This window comes from Triticum dicoccoides, chromosome 1A, assembly GCF_002162155.2.
Source record: "Triticum dicoccoides isolate Atlit2015 ecotype Zavitan chromosome 1A, WEW_v2.0, whole genome shotgun sequence".
Classification (NCBI taxonomy): Eukaryota; Viridiplantae; Streptophyta; class Magnoliopsida; order Poales; family Poaceae; genus Triticum; species Triticum dicoccoides.
The window spans coordinates 42,596,469-42,613,263 of record NC_041380.1 but is presented as its reverse complement, the minus strand read 5'-3'; the positions used below and the strand labels follow the sequence as shown (position 1 = coordinate 42,613,263).

At 43.8% G+C, this 16,795-nt stretch overlaps 1 pseudogene; it reads left to right on the top strand.

Moving 5' to 3' along the window:
• Nucleotides 1-8,698: 8,698 nt before the first annotated feature.
• LOC119296324 lies at nucleotides 8,699-8,837 on the top strand (annotated as a pseudogene).
• Nucleotides 8,838-16,795: the final 7,958 nt, after the last annotated feature.

Here is a 16,795-nt window from a genome sequence, read left to right as displayed (position 1 = left end):
TTTAAATATGAACTGGGGGGATGAGAATGATGTTGATGATGATAAATTTACTTTTGTTCGATCTAAAAAGAAAAGAGAGAGACAGGTTAATGTGGTCATTGCTAGACCTATAACTAGAAGTCAAAGAGGAGAGATTTCCTTGCAAGATGACAATGGTAACTCTACTCAGCTTCCTAGTAGAGTTACCAAGAGGGGGGGCAAAAAGAAAAAAAATGAATGGCATATTTTGGAACTGCAGAGGGGCAGGTAAGAAGGGGATGACTACCTGCTTCTCTGATATTATTAGAGATCATTCCCTAGATTTCATTGGCCTCCAAGAAACTAAGAAAACTAAGTTTACCCCTAAGTATTTGAGAAAGATTGATCCCTTTGATAGATTTAACTGGAACTAGGTACCCTCTGTTGGCAAATCAGGTGGCATTTTGTGTGGCATCAAAAAAGAAACCTTGGATATTGTTTCCTGGACGATAGGAAAATACCTCATTCAAGCTAATGTTTTTGATGTTAAAAACAAATGCACGTGGGCCATCATAGTCGTATATGGGGCTCCACGGGAGAATAACAAAGAAGAATTCCTTGAAGAATTAAGAGTGGTATGCTCGCAGGTTAGATTACCTTACATTGTGGGGGTGACTTCAACATTCTCAGAGAGAGTAGCAAGAAAAACAAACACCTGACTCACTCTCGCTATGTGGATAAGTTCAATGATGTTACCCATTCCTTAAACCTGCGAGAAATAGATATGGGGGGAGGTAAATATACCTGGACGAACAGTCAAAAGCATCCTACGTTAGAGAAGCTGGATAGAATTTTGATGAGCTTTGATTGGGAAGATATTTTTCCCCTTATCTCAGTCCGCAAGCTGGTTAGGGATGTGTCAGATCACAACCCGATGCTCCTATCCACGAGCCCTGTGAAAAACAACCCCCTTCACAATCGTGAGTTTAGATTCGAGCTTAGCTGGTTGAAGAACGAGGAATTTTATGTTAAAGCTAAGAACATTTGGGAGCAGCCGGTAAACGTTAGCGATCCAATCAATATCCTCAACATTAAACTGAAACGTCTCAAGAAATACTTTAAGGGTTGGGGTTCTCACTCTTTTGGCCATGCCCAAAACAGGAAAAACGAGATCAAAGAGGAATTAGAGGAGATTGAAAAGATAGAAGAGGGCGAGCCCCTGACACCGGAGTTGTATGAAAAAAGAACCACCCTATGCGCCAAGCTTAATGACATCCTTGCTGGTGAAGAGCTCTTTTGGCTAGAACATTCGAATGAACGTTGGTTGCTAAAAGGGGATCAGAACACAGCTTTTTACCATCGTGTTGCGAATGGTAAAAAAATAAAAAAAAAACACCATACACTCCCTGACTGACAGAGAAGTGGTGATTGAGGGCACAAAAAATCTTCTAACTCATGCTACTTCCTATTATAAAGAGCTGTTTGGACCGGCCAGAGGAAATATATTCCAGTTATCTCCTGATACATGGGTGGAGGGGGGAAAGCTTACTAGTGAAGACAACATCCTGCTCACTAGCGAGTTTACGGAAGAGGAAGTTAAAAAGGCCATGTTTAGTATGGAGAGCATCAGGGCCCCTGCACCGGATAACATCCCGGTTGAATTCTACAAACACTGCTGAGATTTTGTGGAGATCTAATGCGGCTTTTCAAAGCTTTCCATGACAACACCTTAGATATTGCACGCCTAAACTATGGTGTGATCACTCTGATTCCTAAGATGAATGGGGCTAAGAAAATCCAGCAATATCGCCCCATATGCTTACTTCGGTGCCCCTATAAACTTATCACTAAAGTGCTTGATAATAGGGTTGTTGTTTATGCTGATAAGCTAATTAGTCGACACCAAAATGCATTCATTAAACACAGAAACATAATGGATGGAATCCTCACTCTTCACGAGGTGTTGCATCATGCGCATGTCAAGAAAAAAGTTGGGGTGGTTTTAAAATTGGACTTTGAAAAAGGTTACGACAAGAAAAACCGGGACTTCCTCCTTGAGTGCCATCGTAGCCGTGGTTTTGGCCCAACCTGGTGCGGATAGGTTAAAAAAATCTTGCACAATGGCACTATGAGCATTAAGCTAAATAATGAGGTGGGACCTTATTTCCAAAGCCACAAAGGGGTCCGTCAAGGTGACCCCCACTCTCCTTTCCTGTTCAATCTAGCTGTTGAGACCCTCTCAAAGATGATACGTAATGCCCAAAAGGAAAAGCTCCTAACTGGGCTTGCCCCTGACTTGATTGAAGGGGGAGTAGCTATCCTGCAGTATGCAGATGACACTGTCATTTGTTTTGAACATGATAAGAATGCTGCTGTAAACCTGAAACTGCTTCTATACATGTTCGAACTTATGTCTGGTTTAAAAATCAACTTCCTTAAAAGTGAGGTCCTCTGTGTTGGGGGGGATGAGGACACACTGGCCTTTTATGTGGAACTGTTCAATTGTAATATTGGACACTTTCCTATGAAATACCTATCAGTGCCAGTTAGCTTCTCTACACTGCGCGTCCTTGAATGGGATTTCATGGATGATCGATTCCTAAAGTGATGTGAGGCCTGGATTGGGAATGCATCATCTTCGGGAGGGAGACTGATATTACTCAATTCCTCGCTCATGAGCATTGTGTATTACTACATGGCTATGTTTCTTCTTCCGAAGACGGTGATCGTAAAACTAGACAAACACTGTAAACTTTTTTTGGCAAGAACATGATGGGCGAAAACGTTACCATTTGGTGAGGTGGTCCAGAATATGCAGATTGGAAAATAAAGGGGGCCTGGGCGTGAAAGATTTGCATCAACAAAATGTTAGCCTCCTCACCAAGTGGTGTTGGAAGTTAGAGAACCAACAGGGGCTTTGGCAAGAGGTTATACGGACCAAATATTTCAAAAAAGATACGGTTGCCTCGGTAAAAAGTAAATTTGGCGATTCCCCCATATGGAAAGCCATTATGAAAGTTAAAGAGAATTACTTTGCTGGGAGAAAAGTGATTCTTAATTCAAGCAACTTGGTCAGATTATGGGTTGATCCTGTCAATAATGAGCCTCCTTTACGTGATAAATTTCCTATGTTATACAATATATGCAATGATAAAGAAATCACAGTCTCAGATTTCAGAAAAGGAGTTGATGGGGACTTTTTTAGAAGGAGACTTCACCCACCTCTAGTGGAGCAATGGAGGGAACTGTGGGTGGTGGTGGACTCCTGGCCTCAATCAGATGTGCCAGATGAGGTAATCTGGGCTTTGGGGAAGAAGAGTAAATTCACAACCAAGTCTGTCTATGAGTATCTAGAAAAAAATGTGAGGGGATGTGACTACAAATGGATCTGGGCATCCAAGATTCCCTTAAAAAAATTCAAATATTCCTCTCGCAACTCTTTCAAGATGCTGTCCTCACTAGAGATGTGATGGGCGGAAGGAAATGGGCGGGCAACCCTACATGCTTGTTTTGCAACGAAAGAGAAACCTCTCAACACATTTTCTTCACATGTCCTGTGGCTAGAGTTATGTGGAGAACTGTTGGACGTGTTTGGATCGTTGCCCAAATAATGTGTGGCAATATTTTGCCTAGTGCTATATGTTCCTTCCTGATGGGGAAAAATTCTATACTTTTGGCTTGGCAGTAATGTGTTGGGCTTTGTGGAACTATCGTAACAAAGTGACGTTTGAGTCCAAACAGATGAGGTCCCTTTATAGGTGGTTTACTCAGCCTGTGGGTATTTGAATTACTGGGCAGGGCTGATGAATGGAGCTGAGCGCGAGGCCATGGAGCATGGAACCAAGATGCTGAAGATCAACGCGTCGACCTTGATGCGTATATGTGCAGCACCAGGGGATGCAGGACAGGGATGATTCAGACACGGGGAATCAGAGAGGCAGGGATGATTCAGACATGGTCCCTGTGCATTGCTAAGTTTAACTTTGTGTCATATGCAAAACTTTAGTGTCCTTGTGGTTCCTGCATGAGCTTATGTTTGAGCCTCATGTGGCTGATATGATCCTAGACTTTGGTTACTTCTGGGTTGGTGATGCTGGTTCTGATAGTGTCACTGGGTTTTCGCCCCATGATAGGTTGCTCGATGACGAGTGTCTATTGTGGGTTTCCCAGTGATGCGTTGAGCTCGCATTTCCCCTTTCGGTTTCCTTCCAGTTTGACAAACTTTTGTATTTCCGTTATGAAAATAATGGAAAGGGGTTATGCCCGGCTAAAAAAAATCCATGATACATGTTTTCAAAAACTCGCTACATGAAAACAACAAACATGCACCATGTCACAATTTTCTGGTTACCGCTTAAACTCATAGCTTCTGGTTTTTTATTTTGACAATCATATCTTGAATAGTAGTCCGTTGGGTAAGAACTAACGAAGACATCGACAAGATTTACAGAGAAGTGCTAGAGCATGAAGAATGAAAGATCATATATAAACCACACAAAACATGCATGGGGTTGGTAAGAAGAATAGGAAGATCTTTTGCGATGAGTATGTTAATAATGATTGTAACAGTACTTTTTAGAAGTAACGAATCATGTCAATAATGTAACAAGTCATTTCAGTATGCTAAACGATTTGTAGTAGCAAAACAACATGGTCATGAAAAAACAAGCTATGGTAGTAGCAAGTTAAAGAGGATATATGCAAGAAGGTTTCAAAGAAAATATAAAGCGGCACTTACATAATTAAGGAAAACTAATGACAAGTCATATCGCTATAATTAAGATGAGCGGAATTTGACTAATCTATCATTTTTAAGAAGTTGCTCCCCATTCTCTTATCATGCATATTGTCCACATCAGCGAATTGCCACATCAGCGTTCACATGAGTCCATCATTTTCATTTTTTGTCTAACCACTAATTAATCTCCTACTTTTGAGTGCCTACTCAAATGCACATGCACGTACAGTTCAGCAACAAGAATAGACGCTTAGTTCCCCATTAATTAATTGTTCAGTTTCCGACCGTGAGAGCCGAGTAACCTCCTTCTTAATAGTTCAGTTTCTTTTCTTAAGGCTGGTCATAATGGACAAGAACATAAGCTAGTAACTTACACACTTCCCTAGACTATGTTACTACCTCCATAGTGGATAGGAACATCTATGTAGTGTCATGCAACGATGTATTTATTAGGTTATAGACTCATTGTTTTCTTGGAGTGTGTGATGTTCCGGTAACTTAGTTAGTTACCACAAGCACCTCTCTCTTCATTAAATATGTGCCACATAAACAAAGTTGTATTGGAGTGTGTGATGTTACTCCTAAATTCCTCCCCATTGTGACCAGCCTAAACACTAATGGTTCAGTTCATAATCGTAAGAGCCAGTCGAACAACCTCTCGCCTTAAAAATCCTCTCGATCTCCCACATAAAAAATAAAAATGAAATTATTTCACGGAAACAACGCTCCATAAGAAAGAGGTCACCTTTTCCTCTACCTGCACACAACTATGATCTCCTGCTCAGAACAAAAGAATCCACTTCTCTCTACAGCAGAATCTGGCGACCACAGGCGACAGGCCATCTCGACGTGAAGTCCACTCTTGCACGTCCGCAGGTCTTCCTCGCCTTGTACTCCTCTCTACGCGGTTGGGCCGCCGTTCTACTGCGGGCCACCAAGATCGTCGAGGAAGGCATAGCCGATTTGGTGTGTGCATGTCGTTGCTCTACTCCTCTGCTCCTCCGGCAAACACCGCAGTCTGCCTAGCCTCCATGGCTTCATCTCTTTGGGCGTTGGCACACGAGCCGGGTGGCCATCCCATCGCCGGCTGCCTAAACTCCCTGATCGTTGATGAATGCACAACGCCACAACCAATGGGACCTCTGCGCACTATTGCTCCGCTCTGCAGCTGTCGAGTAAATGGCACTCGCGGTCTAAGAACTTGTTCTGCGGGTGCACTTTAGTCACACAACTTGCAAACTGAAAAAATCCGTCACAGAACTTGCGTTGCGAGTGCATTTAAGTCGCACACACGAGCTGAACCGGTCGGACGCCCGATTTCTCTGTTCTGAGGTCACGTGCGGCGCACGTGGCAGCTGTGGAGGGCTGGATTTTTGTAGATAGCCCCCTGAACTCTCACGTAACGCCGCATTGTTACTCCCTCTGTTCGCTGCCGATGGGAGAGGAGACAGGCAGCGCTGCTGCCTCATCGAGCTCGTCCGCGGCCAGGCCGCCGTCGCCGACGGTGTGGTGGCGTACAAGACATGCCTGCGGAAATCCTGCTCGAGGGCCGGCATGGCAGCCGTGCGGGCGATGGCAACCCGCCCGCGCTCCGGCCGCATCTTCGGCTCGGCGCGCTGCCACATCTCTTGAGGAAAGACATTCGAGTCCCGGATGCGAGGCCATAAACGGCGGGCGCCAAAGACCTCGCTTCACCGACGCCGGTACTGGTACATGCATATGTGCTGATCTTAGTTGGTCACTCACTTGCGCGTCCGCCAGATGATTCATGTGGATTCACCCTGTTTTCAGTTGAGCTGAAGCTTTCCTCTGCTGCTTCTTCTTCTTCCTCCTCTTCGATTTGTAGGAGAGTAGTAGTACTATAATAACAAATCCAATGCAAGGAGGAGGAGGAGGCCCTGCGCCTCACGATCAGCAGCCCAAGAGACCGTCGCACCACTCCATCGACATCCCGGCGGAGAGCAGCGCGCCCCTCACACCGACGGCGGCAGCAGAGGCAGAAGCTGTAGCAGCAACACCGGGCTCCAACGCCAGCAGAAAGTCCGGCTCAGGTTCCGTTCCAGCAAGCCGCCGGCGCCGCAGCGCACGCCGTCCTGCCGGGAGGGGGCAGCTTCAAGTCGTCGGTCAGAGGCTATGAGGCGTCCCTCTCCAGGTTCTTCAGCGGAAGGATCGCTAGGACCTCGTCGCTCCTGGCGGCGGATGATGGCGTGCTCTCGGCCTCCGTGCACGCCGCCAACAAGACGCCGCCGAGTGTTCCTGCCACCGCTGTAAGCATTTTGATCTAGTTTTATTTTTCTTTGTTTGGATTATGACGACCGTGAACTTATCCGAACTAATTTGGTAGCAGGAGAAGACGGGCATGCACCGGTCGCAGTCCCTCCCGATGAACATGAAGTTGAGCTCGGCCAAGAGCATCAAGAGGATGAACTCGCTCGATGGCGTGTACCGCGTCGTCCCCTCCAGGCCGTGAGCCCCCGCCGCCACCGGCGGGCGAGCAATGTCGTGCCGGACATAGTCCCCATAGAACCAGGTGGGTGGATGCACATCACTCTCCAACATTCAGTCTGAATTCTGCTGCTACCTCTCTAGCATCGGTCTAAATTCCGTCACATAGAGTTCCTGAAACTGTGCACACAATGTGCTAATGGGTGACACCGTCTAGCTGCTCCATGAGAATGGAGGGAGTATCAATGTGGCATTACATGAGAGTTCAGGGGGCTATCTGTAAAAATACAGCCCTCCACATCCACCACGTGACCTCAGAACAGAGAAAACCGGGTGTCCGAACCGGTTCAGCTCGTGTGTGTGACTTAAATGCACCCGCAACGCAAGTTCTGTGACGGATTTTTCAGGTTTGCAAGTTGTGTGACTAAAGTGCACTCGTAGAACAAGTTCTTAGACCGCCAGTGCCATTTACTCGCAGCTGTCGGCGGTGGCGACGACCATGGCTGGGTCAACAAAGACGAATTCCACAAGGGCTCCACCTATGAGGATGGCACATCATCTATCAGAGAGGGCCGGCGCACTTTCTTTCAACAATGAGGTGATGAAATCTACAGTTGACATTTAGCAATAATATTCATGTCTAATGGCATGATGTGCAAGAAGGGGTTGCCAAAATTATCACACGCCATGTTATATATGTACCAGTGATGCCTCCTTTTCTTGCACCTGGGTATGATTTATTTGTTAGAATAAGTTGTGTTGAGATAGAAAAGCTGTTCATGTTGTAATCCTAGTCTATCTCTTCTTCTGTCTTTCTCCTTCTTCTTTACCGACTCTTCTCTGTAATAGATTGATCGATCTACAACTTGTAAGCCACGGCATCATTGATATATATATACACGTGCGGCCCGAGCAAAGGGTTATACGCTTCCATCATAAGTTTAACATGGTCATCAGAGCCTCTTCCTCCTAGATCGATTCCATCTAGCTACAAGGAAAGCCATGACAGGAACTACCTCCTCCGCCCTCGCCAGCACCATGAGTGCCCTCACCACCGATTCATCCGCCTCCCTCTTCGCCCCATCATCCAGCACCAGTAACGCCGTGTCCATTGGACCTCCACCTCAAGAGAAGCTAAACAGGAGCAATTTTCTCCTGTGGAAGGCCGTCGTGCTGCCTCAAATCAAAGGCGCACAGATGTCGCACTTCCTCGAGCCGACGAGCCAAGCACCGCCAGCCACCCTCACCGTCACCAAGGACGGGAAGGAAGAACAGATCGTCAACATGGCTAGAGTCATCTGGTATGCGCAGCAACAGCAACTTCAAGGTTTCCTGATGGGGTCTCTTTCCCGCGAGATCTTGGCCCAGGTTGTTATGCTCCAGACTCCTTCCGAGGTATGGGCTGCCATCCACGCGACGTTTGCAGCTCAATCACAAGCGCAAGCCATTAATACAAGGATTGCTCTTCACAATCTTCAGAAGGGAAGTTCAAGCATGGCAGATTACCTCGCCAAGGTCAAATCTCTCATCGATGAGATCGCTTGCGCAGGAGGAGTCGCCCTCTCTGATGGGGAAATCACCTCACATATTCTCGCTGGTCTTGACCTAGATTACAATCCTGTAGTCTCTGTTCTTGCTGCTCGGGTAGAACCAGTCACCGTCCAGGAATTATACAACCAGCTTCTCTCCTTTGATGCCCGCATGAACTTGCTCCATGGTCTGAACCCTCGTCAATCTTCTGCCAATGCCACCTCTCGGGGCGCAACACGGGAGGTCGTGGGCAGCAGGGACGTGGTCGCAGCAACAGTAGCAGCGGGCGTGGGCGCGGTGGTTCTCAGTCCTCGCGCTCGGGTACAGGAGGAGGCGGCTACAACAGGAACCAGATTACAGGTGGAGGTGGAGGCGGCTACAATCACAATCAGAACCATAATCATTACGGGCATAGAGGCACATCCTCTTCCAACAACCGACGGCCCCGCTGTCAGCTATGCAAAAAGTCGGGTCACGAGGTGATGGAGTGCTGGCATCACTTTGATCAAGACTACGTCCCCGACGAGCGTCATGTTGCTGCAGCCATACGAGAACAAGAAGAAGATGCAGGGATGGTGTGGTATGCTGACTCCGGTGCAACGGATCATGTCACAAGTGAGCTCGAGAAGCTTGCTTTCCGGGAGAAATACCACGGCAGCGACCAGATTCACACCGCAAGCGGTGGAGGTATGAACATTCATCACATAGGTCAAGCATTAATTAGTTCCCCTAGTTCAAAACGTGATCTTCTTTTAAAGGATGTCCTTCATGTTCCACAAGCCGACAAAAATCTTGCATCTATGTCTCGTCTAACTGTTGATAACAATGTCTTCTTTGAAACTCATCCGACATATTTTTTTATAAAGGATCGGGCAACGAGGGAGCTCCTTCATCACGGTAGATGCATTGGAGGCCTTTACCCCATCACATCCGGAGCTCTTAGTCGTCATCGTCGTCGTCAAGCCCACTCTGTTGTCAAGCCATCTTTGGCAAGATGGCATCAAAGATTAGTACATCCGTCATCAGTTATAGTTAAGCAAATAGTGAATAAAGACAATCTTCTATTGTCCCATAGTCAAGTTGAAGAGTCTGTTTGTGATGCTTGTCAATGTGTCAAAAGTCACCAACTCCCTTATCCTAAGTCAACTAGTGTTTCACATGCTCCTTTAGAACTTATTTTCAGTGATGTATGGGGTCATGCATGAGATTCTTTTGGAAGGAAAAAATATTATGTTAGTTTTATTGAAGACTATAGCAAATTTACTTGGATATACTTGCTTAAGTACAAATCCGAAGTCTTTTCCGTCTTTCAAGAATTCCAAAAACTTGTTGAACGACACTTTGACAGAAAGATTCTCACAGTCCAAAGTGATTGGGGAGGAGAATATGAGAAACTCAATTCTTTCTTTCGTGAAATAGGCATAGAGCATCATGTTTCTTGTCCCCATGCTCATCAACAAAATGGTTCTGCTGAACGCAAACATCGTCATATTGTTGAAGTAGGGCTATCTCTTCTTGCTCATGCGTCAATGCCTCTCAAGTATTGGGATGAAGCTTTTATCACAGCTACATATCTCATAAATCGCTTGCCCAGTAAAGTGATTGGCAACTTCACCCCTTTAGAGCGATTGTTTCATCAAAAACCCGATTACAACTCTCTCAAAATTTTTGGGTGTGCTTGTTATCCTAATCTTCGTCCTTATAATCGTCACAAACTAGAGTTTCGTTCTACTCAATGTGTCTTTATTGGTTATAGCAATCTCCATAAAGGATACAAATGTCTTGAAGTCGCAACTGGACGCGTCTATATTTCTCGTGATGTTGTTTTTGATGAAACTGTCTTTCCTTTTACAAAGCTTCATCCCAATGCAGGAGCTCTATTACATGCTGAAATAGCACTACTCCCAAATTTCCTTCCTAATCCAGATCACGGGGGTGAACTAACTAATGTTGATCATGTGATTAGTTCAAAAGAAAAAGAAAGTTTTGATTTTATTGATGAATGTGCAGCAACAGGGCATCATTTTATGTGTGAAGAATCAAACGAGGAAAGAGACAACACCAGATCCGAGGATGATCCTGCTGCACCTGTGCCTGCCGCTGCCAACGCGCGATCCAAGGAGAATCTCAGTGCCAGGTACACGGATGGGCGCGCTATGGATTGAGGTTGCGCTGTGGCCGACAGCGTGGAGCCCAGCTCTGGGGCGGATCCTCTTCGTGACCCACCGTGTGCCACGAATGAGTGGGCCGATCTGTCGGGGAACCAGGAAACGGGTGTGGGGCCCAGCTCTAGCTCTCCGTGTTGCACGCCTGGGCGCGGTTCGCCTGGCGGTTCTCTGGACCAGCCTTCTCCCTTGAATTAGGAGCCCACAGGAGACCATGCGGGATCTTCTGCGCCTGCAACAGACCAGGCGGGATCTTCTGCGACAGAAGGTTCGGCTGCAGCTCCTGTTATGCCCAGATCTTCTGTGGCTAGGTCAACAGTTCCGCCCCGTGTACCAGATATTCCAACACGTATTACAAGGTCAAAAACAGGTGTTTTCAAATCAAAGGAATACAAGGATGGTACAATAAGGTATGACAAGATCAAGCGTGCTTTTCTTACTAGTACCGGTGAACCAACTCATTTATATGATGCTCTAGCTCATGAGGATTGGAAAAAGGCTATGGATGTTGAGTATGATGCATTGATGAAAAATAAAACTTGGCATCTAGTACCACCGGGGAGAAGTAAGAATATAATTGATTGTAAATGGGTCTATAAGATCAAAAGAAAGTCTGATGGAAGTATAGACATATACAAGGCTAGACTAGTTGCAAAAGGGTTTAAACAAAGGTTTGGCATTGATTATGAAGATACCTTTAGTCCCATTGTGAAGTCGGCCACCATTAGACTTGTGTTATCAACTGCTATTTCTAAAGGTTGGAGTCTAAGGCAGCTAGATGTTCAGAACGCGTTTCTTCATGGTGTTCTGGAGGAAGAAGTGTTCATGCGGCAGCCACCAGGTTATGAGAATAAAAGCAAGCCAGATTACGTTTGCAAATTGGATAAAGCTTTATATGGGTTAAAACAGGCACCCCGAGCATGGTACTCAAGGTTGAGCACTCAGTTACAGAAACTTGGGTTTACTCCATCTAAAGCAGATACCTCATTATTTTTCTACGGTAAAGGCAACATTACCATATTTATACTTGTTTATGTTGATGATATAATTGTTGCCAGTTCTAGTCCAGATGCCACTACCTGCTTACTTAAAGATCTGAAGCTGGAATTTGCACTAAAGGATTTGGGGGATCTCCATTATTTTCTCAGCATAGAATTTAAGCAGATAAAGGACGGCATACTTCTTACACAGGAGAAATATACCACCGATATACTCAGGAGAGTAGGGATGGAACGTTGCAAACCTGTAAGTACACCGATCTCAACCTCAAGAAAACTCACAATTGAGAGTGGAGAAGTACTTGGGTTAGAGGATGCAACAAATTATAGAAGTATTGTAGGTGCATTGCAGTACTTGACTCTTACCCGTCCTGATATTTCCTATTCTGTGGATAAAGTATGTCAGTATTTGCATGCTCCTAGTACAGCTCATTGGACTGCAGTAAAACGAATTTTGAGGTATCTAAAGTTTACAGAAGGACCTGGACTTCAGATTGTCAAGTCATCATCTACACTGATTACTGCTTATTCTGATGCAGATTGGGCAGGTTGTGCTGATGATAGAAGGTCCACAGGGGGTTTTGCCGTGTTTCTAGGAACAAATCTTGTGTCATGGAGTGCAAGAAAACAGACTACTGTCTCAAGGTCAAGTACTGAAGCTGAGTATAAAGCATTGGCAAATGCTACAGCTGAAGTAATGTGGATACAGACTTTACTTTGTGAACTTGGGATTCAAACTCCATAGGCTGCGAGACTATGGTGTGATAATCTTGGTGCAACCTATCTTTCAGCTAATCCTGTTTTTCATGCACGCACAAAACACATTGAGGTTAATTTTCACTTTGTTAGAGAAAGAGTAGCACGGAAGCTACTTGACATTCATTTCATACCTACTGGAGATCAACTCGCTGATGGCTTCACAAAACCTCTCACTATGAAAAGGTTGGATGAGTTCAAGTACAATCTCAACCTTGGTAGAATTCCCTAAGGTTCAGATTGAGGAGGAGTGTTAGAATAAGTTGTGTTGAGATAGGAAAGCTGTTCGTGTTGTAATCCTAGTCTATCTCTTCTTCAGTCTTTCTCCTTCTTCTTTACCGACTCTTCTCTGTAATGGATCGATCGATCTACAACTTGTAAGCCACGGCATCATTGATATATATACACGTGCGGCCCGAGCAAAGGGTTATACGCTTCCATCATAAGTTTTACATTATTTTGGTGGCAGATTGAATTTTCATCCCAAATTAAACCTTCACTTAAATATCTTTGCTGCAGTTTTTTTCTCTTTATACCCACTAAGGTGCAGTCCTTTTCCTTTGAATTTGATAACTATTACTCCATCTGTTCCTAAATATAAGTCCTTTTAGAGATTTCACTATAGAGACTACATTCGGATGTATATAGACGCCTTTTAGAATATAGTTTCACTCATTTTGCTCCGTATGCTATAGTGGAATCTCTAAAAGGATTTGTATTTAGGAACGGAGGGAGTAGTATACAAGTTGCAATTTATACTCCATCCAACATGTTACTATAAAAGTGCTCCTCCCAGTAGGTCATTATGTAACTACTAAAATTTAAGCCAGCTCTTTATATGTATTTACAGAGTCTATAATATATGGAAGCATCGAAATTAAATATGTGCCCATCCCAAATATGTTGAAATTTTGCATACTGTTTTTCTTCCTATTAACAGAGTCACGAAATGATTCACTGAGGTAGCCAAATACATTACTTATGTATAAGACATATACATGCTTCCTTTTTCTTTGTTAATAGTTAGACATATTATTGTTAATTGTACTAAATGATCTTGATTTTTCATTTGCCGACGCATTATTTCTTGCCTGTTGCATCTTTTCCATTTGGAGAAGGAATTGTAAATTATTATTGCACCCTATTCTTTCTTTGATTTTTCTTACACTTATATATACCTAGCAGAATGTGGCAATATATGTCAGTAGTTCGTCGTTGTGTTTCTTATAGGGTATATACGTCCGCTCTAAATTCAGTGCTCCGTGCTCTGAATTTTAAAGGATGGTTTCCTGTTAATGTTTGCATCTTACAATATTTGTATCCGTCATTGCTTTCAGAGCTGAAAGTAATATTAGTTTGCATCCATGCAGCAAAGAAAATAAATTCGCATGTGGATAATAGTTATGTCTGATGCAGCAAAGGTGACCCATTCATTATTGTCTGTGAGACTCCATAATTGAAGTGAGGTTCTAAGTTTCGAAATGAAATTTATTTTCGTTTAAAGTTAACAGAAAACTTTCATGTTGATGAGAATGATTCTTAATATGGGGTGCCAGGGATCAGGACAAATTCTGATAGCGAGTCACATTTTACAAGCATTCAAACAACTTTTTTTTTATCCAGATGGTTGGTCTTTCCTCTCTCTGAGACTTGTTATGCATGGGAATCTTTTTGTGCTTGCGGCAATATACAAGGCATGTAGTGAATGGGTTTCTATACATCATTCAATGTTACTCAGAATATTATATATAAAATATTTTGCATGTAATTTTATAAATAGGTGTCGATGCATTCCGGCAGCAACGCGCGGGGTATTATCTAGTTAAATCAGGAATTAAACCCATTAGGTGACACCACTCAGCAACCCGAATAATTTAATACAATGATAATTATTGATAGTGACCTTGCTATATATGGGCAGGCGAAATAGTCAAAACATGTGGACACAATTGTAGAATTTGATGAAATGCAGTAACTCATACCCAACTATGCATCTAACTAGATCTACAACCTCTACACACGCAATATGTTTTGAGAAACTTCCGAAGCAATTCAACTTTGAGAGTGGCGGGTACGTTGTCCTCCATGTTGTCATAGGCTTGTGGGGTACATGCAAGGGAAAATACGGATGAGACACCCAAGCAAATTCCATGGATCAACCTTGGGCGGGCTGCGTGTACTATGCACTTTTCATACCCCTCTTCTTGTATTTTGGCTATGAGATTGGCCCCAATAGGAGTCAAAGATGCCTTTAGACGTGGCGCTTCGACTAAAACTGACTCTTATCACATTTTATTTTAGCACCATATTCCCCAATTTTTACTTTAGACGTGGTGCTTCTGCTAAAACCGACTCTATTACTTTTTATTTTAGCACCACATTACCCAATGTTTAGCACGAGTGAAAAAAATGGATGGCTAGTGGGTCCCTAAAGTATGTGCTATGAAAAGAGTATAGTGAACAATTTGTTTTCTTATACTCAATTTACTTTCCTATTTTGTAGCACCGATGCATTGGTTTTTCTCTAAGCCTCAAAGCCCATGATCAATTTGATGCACCAAAATATATTTTTGGAAAAAGAGGTTGAAACCCCCGACCTTTGCATCAAAAGACGCACACAATCATTTTTGTTAAATTATTGAATAAAGGTTTGACAAAAACATAGATCAAACAACCCCAAACCATCATGCTGCACCTACAAACTCAATGATGGAAGATGTCGTCACAACACCCCACTAGTTAGATCCGGAGTCATCAATTCGATGCACCAAGTGTTTACATGATTAACAACGTATACAATAATGTCACGACTGTCTTATCAACAGTCCCATATAGGCTTCCTAAGGGCAATCATGTTTCTGCAATGGCTATATTTTGAATTTTTGTTGACCACCTGACCTGAGTAAATATCTTCAAAAAAACAGTACTTTATAGAAAAATATATATTATAATTTACATCTAGTCGCGCTCACCCTGCTGGTTCCTTATAATAAGATCATTACATCTAAGTGATGGATGGATACACTAATGAACACGACCAGAATAAAATAAGAACACTTTGCAAAAGCTATCACTACTAGGAAAAGGGCTATAGATGAAATTGACACTAATGACGCACCAGAAAGTGGTGCGTCACTATTATATACTAATGGCGCACCATGTGGCGATGCGCCATTAGTGTGGAAGACACTAATGACGCACCGGGCACAAGGTGCGTCACAAGTAACATTTTTTTTTCATTTTTACAAACATACTAATGGCGCATCCGGGCAAAGTGCGCCATTAATAGTTCTAACTAGTAATGGCGCACCAGCCATGAAGTGCGCCACTACTGTATTTTTTTATTCTGTTTTTTGCAAAACTACTAATGGCGCATCATGGCAAAGTGCGCCATTACTAGTTTTAACTAGTAATGGCGCACTCTGCAACGGTGCGTCATTAGTATATTGGGTTACTAATGGCGCATGGCCAGCAGATGCGCCATTAGTATGTTGGGTTACTAATGGCGCATGGCTGTATGATGCGCCATTAGTAACCTGGAACCAGCTAGATATTTTGGACAGCCACACCTACACACTCACTTTCCCCACTTCATTCCCTCCACCTCCTTCTCCAAGCTTGTCGGCTGCCTCCTCCTCCTCACCTCATTTGCACCATAGATTCATCAAAATTAAGTGGTGAAATTACCTTTTTTTGATAGGTAAGTAAGGGGAAAGCTATCTTCATGTTGTAGATCTATTTTTTTCTCCCTAGCTTGCTCCAACAACGTGCACATGTACTTTTTGTGGCCTAGCTAGATCTATGTATGTTTGTGGTGTTGCATATATGTTTGTGTTTCCAGGTACCAGTATTTGAAATGCGATAGTTGCCAATATTTTGTCGGAATGTTGATTCATTTCTGTTTCGGCGAGAATTTTGGCACTATGCATTCCTTTTGGTCCTATTTTTAGGGAAAGTCATGCCAAATGTTTTCTTGGATCTAAAATATCGTTTTGCTCTACCCCGCAGACGACCATGGTCCGCACGATGACCGAAGGCATCGTGAATAGGTTTTTTAGCTCCGCGAAGGCCGAGATGCTTCAAAAGAACGAGACGGAGATAAGATGTCCGTGTCGAAGATGCAAGCTGAAGAGCCTTATTGCGGACCCGGATTCCGGGCAGGTGCGGGACCACCTTCTCTTGTGTGGTTTCATGGATGGCTATCG